Source organism: Lolium perenne, chromosome 1, assembly GCF_019359855.2.
Source record: "Lolium perenne isolate Kyuss_39 chromosome 1, Kyuss_2.0, whole genome shotgun sequence".
In the NCBI taxonomy this organism is placed as follows: Eukaryota; Viridiplantae; Streptophyta; class Magnoliopsida; order Poales; family Poaceae; genus Lolium; species Lolium perenne.
The window spans coordinates 186,200,901-186,211,135 of record NC_067244.2 but is presented as its reverse complement, the minus strand read 5'-3'; positions in this window follow the sequence as shown (position 1 = coordinate 186,211,135).

Genomic DNA, 10,235 nt, shown 5'->3' with positions numbered 1-10,235 from the left:
AGGGAGTATTTATGCTTGATAGTGGGTTCATGCCTCCATTGAATCTGGGACAGTGACAGAAAATTCTAAGGTTGTGGATGTGCTATTGCCACTAGGGATAAAACATCGATGCTTTGTCTAAGGATATTTGTGTTGATTACATTACGCACCATACTTAATGCAATTGTCTGTTGTTCGCAACTTAATACTGGAAGGGGTGCGGATGCTGACCCGAAGGTGGACTTTTTAGGCATAGATGCATGCTGGATAGCGGTCTATGTACTTTGTCGTAATGCCCGATTGAATCTCACTTTACTCATCATGATATGTATGTGCATTGTTATGCCCTCTTTATTTGTCAATTGCCCAACTTTAATTTGTTCACCCAACATGCTATTTCTTATTGGAGAGACACCGCTAGTGAACTGTGGACCCCGGTCCAATTCTTTTACATCTGAATACAATCTACTGCAAACATTGTTCTTTACTGTTCTTTGCAAACAAACATCATTTTCCACACCATACATTTAATCCTTTGTTTACAGCAAGCCGGTGAGATTGACAACCTCACTGTTAAGTTGGGGCAAAGTATTTGGATTGTGTTGTGCAGGTTCCACGTTGGCGCCGGAATCCCTGGTGTTGCGCCGCACTACACTCCGTCACCAACAACCTTCACGTGTTCCTTGACTCCTACTGGTTCGATAAACCTTGGTTTCTTACTGAGGGAAACTTGCTGTTGTACGCATCACAGCTTACACTTGGGGTTCCCAACGGGCGTGTGCTTTATGCGTCAACAAGCTAATTTCTGGTGCCATTGCCGGGGACGTGAAGGAAAATTACACCACAGAGATTTCTAACTCCCACGTCAACTGCACGCCAGCAATGTACACGAAGGAATATGTGGTCATCACACAAGCAGTCGAGCTATAGCAGCCAAGGTTTTCAGAGCAGGGTTTTATTGGCTGACAGTAATCGAGGATGCAAAAGAAATAGTTCGTACTTGCGATGCGTGCCAGAGATTTGCCGCAAAACCTCACTCTCCGGTAGCAGAGCTGACGCCAATACCGCTGTCTTGGCCCTTTGCTCAGTGGGGTCTCGACATGGTGGGAAAATTACACAAAGCTTCGCCAGGAGGATACGAGTATGTGCTCGTCGCTGTCGAAAAATTCACAAAGTGGATAGAAGCGAAGCCGATAAATTCGGCGGATGGAGCGTCTATCGTTAAGTTCGTGAAAAGTATCGTTTTCAGGTTTGGAGTACCTCATAGCATCGTCACGGACAATGGTAGTAACTTCACATCCAAGGAATTCAAGGTATATTGTGCAGAGGTAGGCATCAAACTACACTTTGCGTCAGCTGTGCACCCGCAGACCAATGGCCAAGTCGAGAAAGCCAATGGTATCATCTGCAATGGTATCAAGAAGCGTCTGTTAGCACCACTGGAAAAAGCTCGACACACTTGGCCAGAGGAGTTTCCCAGTGTGTTATGGAGTATACGAGCAACACCAAATACAGCGACACAAGAAACTCTGTTTTTCCTGGTCCATGGAGCTGAGGCAGTACTTCCGATAGAAATAGAGCACGATTCTCCGAGAGTAACGGAGTATGATGAGGAAGCTTCAAGAAAAGCATTGGAGGATGATGTCGATGCACTCGATGAAACTCGAGATGAAGTGTTATCACGGGTCACCAAGTACCAGCAAGACCTGAAGAACTACCACAGTCGACGTTTGCGACCAAGATCCTTTCAGGTGGGCGACCTAGTTCTTCGGCTCACACAAAAAAGCCATGAAAAACTCGAGTCGCCATGGCTTGGCCCTTACATCGTCACAGAAGTAATCGGAGGAGGAGCATACAGGATAAAGGACAAGAAGACAGGGGTTGCCGAGCAAAACCCCTAGAACGTGGCGCAACTCAGGCGGTTCTACGCTTAGAGTCGAAATATAGTTCCTCCTTTGTAAAAATACAATGTACTAAAACGCCCGCGAGCTTTCAGACGCACTCTTTTCCTTTTCAGGGCATCGAGTGGGGCTGGAAAGGTTTTTAATGAGGCGGGCTCGCGGTGCTGCAATATAGTAAAGATATTGATGACATACATCTTCTTTTTCGACACGCTCGGGGGCTAACGCCCAGCAATTACAATATAGATCTCCAAATTACAAAAAGATAGTTTCGCCTTGGTGCAAAGCACCTCGCAAATCAATGAAGATACAAGATAGTGATCAACAAAAAGCTCGGGGGCTAATACCCGCAAATACAATATAAAAAATATTTGCCTTGGTTCAACCTCGCAAACACAATACAGAAAATCGCCACCGAAACACTCGGGGGCTAGAAAAAAAATATATATATCTTTGTTTTACAATATACATACAGCAAAGTTACAGTTCCTCTCGACAAAGAAGTTATCTACCGAAGAAATAAATTTAGTCGTGCTTTAATATATCGTCAATGTTGATTTTATCTTCTTCGGCAGAGGCACCCAGAAAATCGGCATAGTGGCCGTCTGCAAAAAAGTCGGCATCCATTCGAAGAAGATCACCAATTATTTCTTCAGCCACAGGTGTAACTACTGCATCAATTTTATCGACACCCATCCTTCGTCGCCTCAGCCTGGTGTGAACTTTTTCAACCACCTTGGTCATATCAAGTTTTTAGTGGCAGATCTGAAGCATGATAAGGGAAAATCTGGCACCAGCTACTAGTTGAGCTCTTACAAAACCATGGATTTTGTGCGAGTCCTCAAATTTGTCCATCAGCTCAGGAAGGGTCTTAGGCTGAACCTTACGAGGAAACATGGAGTTGTAAACCATGGACAACGTCTTGGTACAGAATTCAAGGAATTCACGGACTTGGCATGAGCGGTCTTGAAATCTGACGATTTGTCGGGTGCGTTCAGGGGTAGCCCAAAAAAGGATGCCATGATCAAGCGCAAGGTTAATAAGGAAATTTGATCTTGTGTCAACGCGTTGATCTTCGGCATCAGCGTCTAAAAAGGGACCTATTTGGCGACAGTATACCAGTTAAAGATAGAAAACAGGCAAAGAAAAAGAGGAACGTTAAGTTTGAGGAATATACCCGACATCTCCTGGCTTGCTTCAGTCATCAATTCAAGCATGCAGTTTTCTCGGGAAGCAGCTTGCGTAGCTTCAGCAACTGCAGCTTCTTTTGAAGCTATAGCTTCCTGAGCTTGATGTACCGCAATTTTTTCCCTCTCAGAAGACTTTCGAGATTGTTCCATTATCACGAGAGCTTGTTTTTTCATCGACTGCAATTGTTGACGAAGTTCATCCAAGTCTTCAGTATGTGCAGCACTCGAAGAACCTTCAATAAACTCGCCAGCAGAGGACTTTTTCGAGCAAGATGCAGTAGGCAAGATAGTTGACGAAGGCACCACGGTATAGTTGTCAAAAATCAACTGGAAAGAAAAACTTCGATATCAATAACTTGGCAACATAGCTTTTCATTAATAAGGTCAGACATTTACATAGCTATTACAAGAGAGAGTTCCTAATGAACAAGTGGTGCAGTTGTCGCGAAAACTATTATGGTGACAGCTTCAAAAGAAAGACAAAGCAAAACAAAAGACAAAGTGGTCTACTTGACCTCCGGCTTCGACGAACTAGGAGCTGGAGTTGGCTTGCATCCAAGGAAGGCAAAGATTTTCTTCGAGTTTGGCTTGGCAGCCTTGATCAAAGATTGCCATCTCTTCGTCTCCATCTTCTGCACATCGCCAACTTTGGCCCAGTCGGTCTTGTTGGCTGTCAGCAACCAAGGCGATGGTGCCTTCAACACCAATCTTCAAACCTTCTTGTCGAAGACCGTGCCCAAGATCTTCTTGAGAGTTGAAGCACTTGGCCAGAGCAGCAAAAGTTTTGGGTTCTTCTTTCTTCGAGAAGAAGTATGGAAAAAGCCACGACAGGCCCGAGTCAGCATCAGCAATGCCTTGGCATGCCTCATCTCCATGAATTTCGAGGAGGGAGAGCGCATCAAGAAGGCGATCACCTTCAGGACTTTCGAGCTCATAATCTTGATGCGTCCTCCCTGATAACGCAAAATACAGCTTGTCAATAAAGCACGCCAAGAAAAGCATGGGTACCCGAAGAACAAGAAATGGTTAGAGCACTTACTAACAAAACGTCGACTCTGTGACTCTAAGCGAGAGATAATTTCCTCCTCACGAGTGGTTTGATGAGTGATGTTTTCACTCAAAGAGGTTTCCGCGTCGTGAAGTCTTTTTCGAAGATCTTCAATAACGGCGGCATTTGATTCAGCCTTCTTGCGAGCTTTTTCGCTTTGCTCCAATTTAAGAGCAAGAGCATCAGTGCGCTTGTTGGCTTCCGCAAGATTGGCTGGAAAAACAATCGAGAGTAACAACTGTCATGACAAAAAATATGATGGAGAGTATTCAACCAGAGAAAGCAGCAAAAATAGTACCTTCAAGTTTGTTCGCATGATCACGGTACCCGACAAATTGGGTACCGAGACGGATAAACTCCTTCATCAAAGGCTGAAGAGAGAGCCAAAGAAAGAAAAATCAATATAGTGCGTGAAAGTTCGACAGCAACAAGCAAGAAAGAAGCAAAACACAAAAGAGATCCGAAAAATATCGGAACAAAAAAGAAGAAAGGGAAACTTACATCATCCAGTGAAGGAGTCGTGGAACCACCAATTAATTGGGTGGGTTCCTAGGCTGGCTCAACCCTAGCTCTCTTCGGTGAAAAGGCACGGGGGCTCACAACTGGAGCAGTGAGCTTGATGTTTTGTTGAGGAGTTGAGATTTCATCCCCATCAGGTTGAGCCTCAGAGATAACCAAAGTACGAGACGTGCTCGTTCGAGCAGTCACGTCAATGGGGGGATTTTCATCCTCGTCACCACTACAATAAACAGACAGTAATATAAGAGACAACATAGACAAAATATCGGGAGCAAACAACAAAGAGCAACAGAGAACTTACGAGCTGACAAGGGCATCCTTGTAAGGGTTGAAAGTCATCCTTTCTTCAGTAGGAACAACTTCTTCGGCAAGAGGTGCGCCGGCTTTTGTAGGATAACGTTGCATAGAAAACAAAAATTTCCCTACCGCGAACACGAAATCCAAGCCAAGATGCAATCTAGAAGACGGTAGCAACGAGGGGATTATCGAGTCTCACCCTTGAAGAGATTCCAAAGCCTACAAGATGAGGCTCTTGTTGCTGCGGTAGATGTTCACTTGCCGCTTGCAAAAGCGCGTAGAAGATCTTGATCACGATCGGTTCCGGCGCCACGAACGGGAAGCACCTCCGTACTCGGTCACACGTTCGGTTGTTGATGAAGACGACGTCCACCTCCCCGTTCCAGCGGGCAGCGGAAGTAGTAGCTCCTCTTGAATCCGACAGCACGACGGCGTGGTGTTGGTGGTGGTGGAGAAATCCGGCGGAGCTTCGCTAAGCGTGCGGGAAGTGGAGGAGCGGGGCGGCTAGGGTTTGGGAGGGGGTGGCCGGCCACTCAAGGGGGGCGGCCAGCTTGTGGTCTTGGGATGGCCGGCCCCCTCCCCTTGGCCCCTCATTATATAGGTGGAAGCCCCAAGAGTTGGTCTCCAAGTCTTCGAATAAGACCCGAACCAAAAACCTTCCATATGGTGGGGAAACCTAGCCAAGCTAGGACTCCCACTAGAGGTGGGAGTTCCACCTCCCATATGGGGGGGTTGGCCGGCCCCTAAGGGGGAGTCCACTTGGGACTCCTCCCCCACTAGGGTTGGCCGGCCATGGAGGTGGAGTCCCATGTGGACTCCACCTTCCTTGGTGGTTTCTTCCGGACTTTTCTAGAACCTTCTAGAACCTTCCATAGAACCTTCCGCGTCAATTTAATTCACATAAAATGACATCCTATATATGAATCTTATTCTCCGGACCATTCCGGAACTCCTCGTGATGTCCGGGATCTCATCTGGGACTCCGAACAAATATTCGAACTCCATTCCATATTCAAGTTCTACTATTTCAACATCCAACTTTAAGTGTGTCACCCTACGGTTCGCGAACTATGCGGACATGGTTGAGTATTCACTCCGACCAATAACTAATAGCGGGATCTGGAGATCCATAATGGCTCCCACATATTCAACGATGACTTTAGTGATCGAATGAACCATTCACATACGATACCAATCCCTTTGTCACGCGATATTTTACTTGTCCGAGGTTTGATCTTCGGTATCACTTTATACCTTGTTCAACCTCGTCTCCTGACAAGTACTCTTTACTCGTACCGTGGTATGTGGTCTCTTATGAACTTATTCATATGCTTGCAAGACATTAGACGACATTCCACCGAGAGGGCCCAGAGTATATCTATCCGTCATCGGGATGGACAAATCCCACTGTTGATCCATATGCCTCAACTCATACTTTCCGGATACTTAATCCCACCTTTATAACCACCCATTTACGCAGTGGCGTTTGATGTAATCAAAGTACCTTTCCGGTATAAGTGATTTATATGATCTCATGGTCATAAGGACTAGGTAACTATGTATCGAAAGCTTATAGCAAATAACTTAATGACGAGATCTTATGCTACGCTTAATTGGGTGTGTCCATTACATCATTCATACAATGATATAACCTTGTTATTAATAACATCCAATGTTCATGATTATGAAACTAATCATCCATTAATCAACAAGCTAGTTAAGAGGCATACTAGGGACTCTTTGTTGTTTACATATCACACATGTATCAATGTTTCGGTTAATACAATTATAGCATGGTATATAAACATTTATCATAAACATAAAGATATATAATAACCACTTTTATTATTGCCTCTTGGGCATATCTCCAACAGTCTCCCACTTGCACTAGAGTCAATAATCTAGATTACATTGTAAGGTACCTAACACCCATGGCATTCTGGTGTTGGTCATGCTTTTCCCTAGGGAGAGCTTTAGTCAACGGATCTGCTACATTCAGATCAGTGTGTACTTTGCAAATCTTTACTTCTCCATCTTCGATGTACTCGCGAATCGAGTGGTAACGCAGCTTGATATGCTTCAGCCTCTTGTGTGACCTTGGCTCTTGTGCATTGGCGATGGCACCCATGTTATCACAGTAAATGATTAATGGGTCCAATGCACTAGGAACCACACCGAGCTCTACAATGAACCTCTTCATCCATACCGCTTCTGATGAAGCCTCTGAAGCCGCTATGTACTCTGATTCTGTTGAAGACTTTGCCACCGTGCACTGCTTCACGCTTGCCCACCTTACTGCAGCACCATTCAATATAAACACGTACCCAGACTGTGACTTAGAGTCATCAGGATCAGTGTTCCAACTTGCATCGGTGTAACTTGTTACAACGAGCTCTTGGTCACCTCCATAACAAAGAAACATATCCTTAGTTCTTTTCAAGTACTTCAGGATATTCTTGACCGCTGTCCAGTGTTCCATTCCTGGATCACTTTGATATCTGCTAGTCAAACTAACAGCATGTTCTATATCCGGTCTAGTACATAGCATGGCATACATGATAGAGCCTACTGCCGAGGCATAGGGGATCTGACTCATCCTTTCTCTTTCTTCTGCCGTAGCCGGACCTTGAGTCTTACTCAAGACCTTGCCTGGTAACATAGGTAAGAAACCTTTCTTACTTTCGTCCATTCTAAACTTCTTTAGAATCTTGTCCAGGTATGTACTCTGTGATAGCCCGATTAGGCGTCTTGATCTATCTCTATAAATCTTGATGCCTAATATATACGATGCTTCACCAAGGTCTTTCATTGAAAAACTATTATTCAAATAACCTTTAACACTGCTTAATAGTTCTATATCATTTCTGATCAATAATATGTCATCTACATATAATATCAGGAATGCTACAGAGCTCCCACTCACTTTCTTGTAAATACAGGCCTCTCCATGACACTGTATAAACCCGAAGTCTTTGATCACCTTATCAAAACGTCGGTTCCAACTTCTTGATGCTTGCTTCAGTCCATAGATTGAACGCTGAAGTTTACATACTTTGTCAGCATTTTTAGGATCGACAAAACCTTTGGGTTGTACCATATACAACTCTTCCTCAATGTCTCCATTAAGGAACGCTATTTTGACATCCATCTGCCAAATCTCATAATCGAAAAATGCAGCTATTTCTAACAAAATCCTCACAGATTTTAGCTTCGCTACAGGTGAGAAAGTCTCATCGTAGTCAACTCCTTGAATTTGTCGGAAACCCTTTGCGACAAGTCGAGCTTTATAGACAGTAATATTACCATCAGCATCTGTTTTTCTCTTGAAGATCCATTTATTCTCGACAGCCTTTCGGCTATCAGGTAAGTCTACCAAAGTCCATACTTTGTTATCATACATGGATCCCATTTCGGATTTCATGGCTTCTTGCCATTTGTTGGAATCTGGGCTCATCATCGCTTCTTCATACGTCGCAGGGTCCTCATCATTGTTATCCACAATCATGACATTTAGACAAGGATTATACCAACAGGAGTGGCACGTTCCCTTGTCGATCTGCGAGGTTCAGTAGTTTCCTCGTTCGAAGTTTCATGATCATTATCATTAGCTTCCTCTGTTGCTGGTGTAGGCGGCATAGGAACATTTTCCGGTACTGCGCTACTCTGATCAACGAGTATAGATTCATCAATCTCATCGAGTTCTACTTTTCTTCCAGTCACTTCTTTAGTGAGAAATTCTTTCTCAAGAAAGGTTCCGTTCTTAGCAACAAAGATTTTGCCTTCGGATCTGTGATAGAAAGTGCACCCTATAGTTTCCTTAGGGTATCCTATGAAGACGCATTTCTCCGCTTTGGGTTCTAGCTTGTCCGGTTGTAACTTCTTTACATAGGCTTCGCAACCCCAAACTTTAAGAAATGACAGCTTAGGTTTCTTATTAAACCATAATTCATACGGTGTCGTTTCAACGGATTTTGATGGTGCTCTATTTGAAGTGAATGCGGCTGTCTCTAATGCATAACTCCAAAATGATAACGGTAAATCAGTAAGAGACATCATAGAACGAACCATATCTAAGAGAGTTCGATTACGACATTCGGACACACCGTTTCGTTGAGGTGTTCCCGGCGGAGTCAATTGTGAAAGTATTCCGCATTTCTTTAAATGCATGCCAAACTCATAACTCAGATATTCACCTCCGCGATCAGATCGTAGAAATTTGATCTTCTTGTTACGTTGATTTTCTACTTCACTTTGGAATTCCTTAAAGTTCTCGAAAGTTTCGGATTTATGTTTCATGAAATAGATATACCCATATCTACTCAGATCATCTGTGAAGGTTAGAACATAACGATAACCACCGCGCGATGCTACGCTCATTGGTCCACACACATCGGTATGTATGATTTCCAATAAGTCAGTAGCTCGCTCCATCATACCAGAAAATGGAGTCTTTGTCATTTTTCCCATTAGACATGCTTCGCATCTATCAAGTGACTCAAAGTCAAGTGATTCAAGTAATCCATCAGTATGGAGTTTCTTCATGCGTTTCACTCCAATATGACCAAGACGACAGTGCCACATATAAGTAGAATTATCATTCAATTTAATTCGCTTAGCATCAATGTTATGTATATGTGTATCACTACTATCGAGATCTAACGAAATAAGCCATTCTTTTCGTGTGCTCGACCATAAAAGATATTATTCATAAAAATAGAACAACCATTATTCTCAGACTTGAATGAATAACCGTCTTGCATTAAACAAGATCCAGATATAATGTTCATGCTCAACGCGGGTACAAAATAACAATTATTTAGGCTTAAAACTAATCCCGAAGGTTGATGTAGAGGAAGTGTGCCGACAGCGATCACATCGACTTTGGATCCATTTCCAACGCGCATCGTCACTTCATCTTTCAGTAGTCTTCGTTTATTCTTTAGTTCCTGTTTCGAGTTACAAATATGAGCAACCGAACCAGTATCAAATACCAGTGTACTAGTACGAGAACCCGGTGAGATAAACATCTATAACATGTATATCAGATATACCTTCTTTCTTCTTCTTGACAAGGCCGCTCTTCAGATCCGCCAAATACTTGGAGCAATTACGCTTCCAGTGTCCCTTCTCCTTGCAGTAATAGCACTCAGCATCAGGCTTAGGGCCGTTCTTAGGTTTCATAGGAGGTGTGGCAGCTTTCTTGCCACCCTTCTTGAATTTTCCCTTAGACTTGCCCTGTTTCTTGAAACTGGTGGTCTTGTTGACCATCAACACTTGGTGCTCTTTCTTGATCTCAATCTC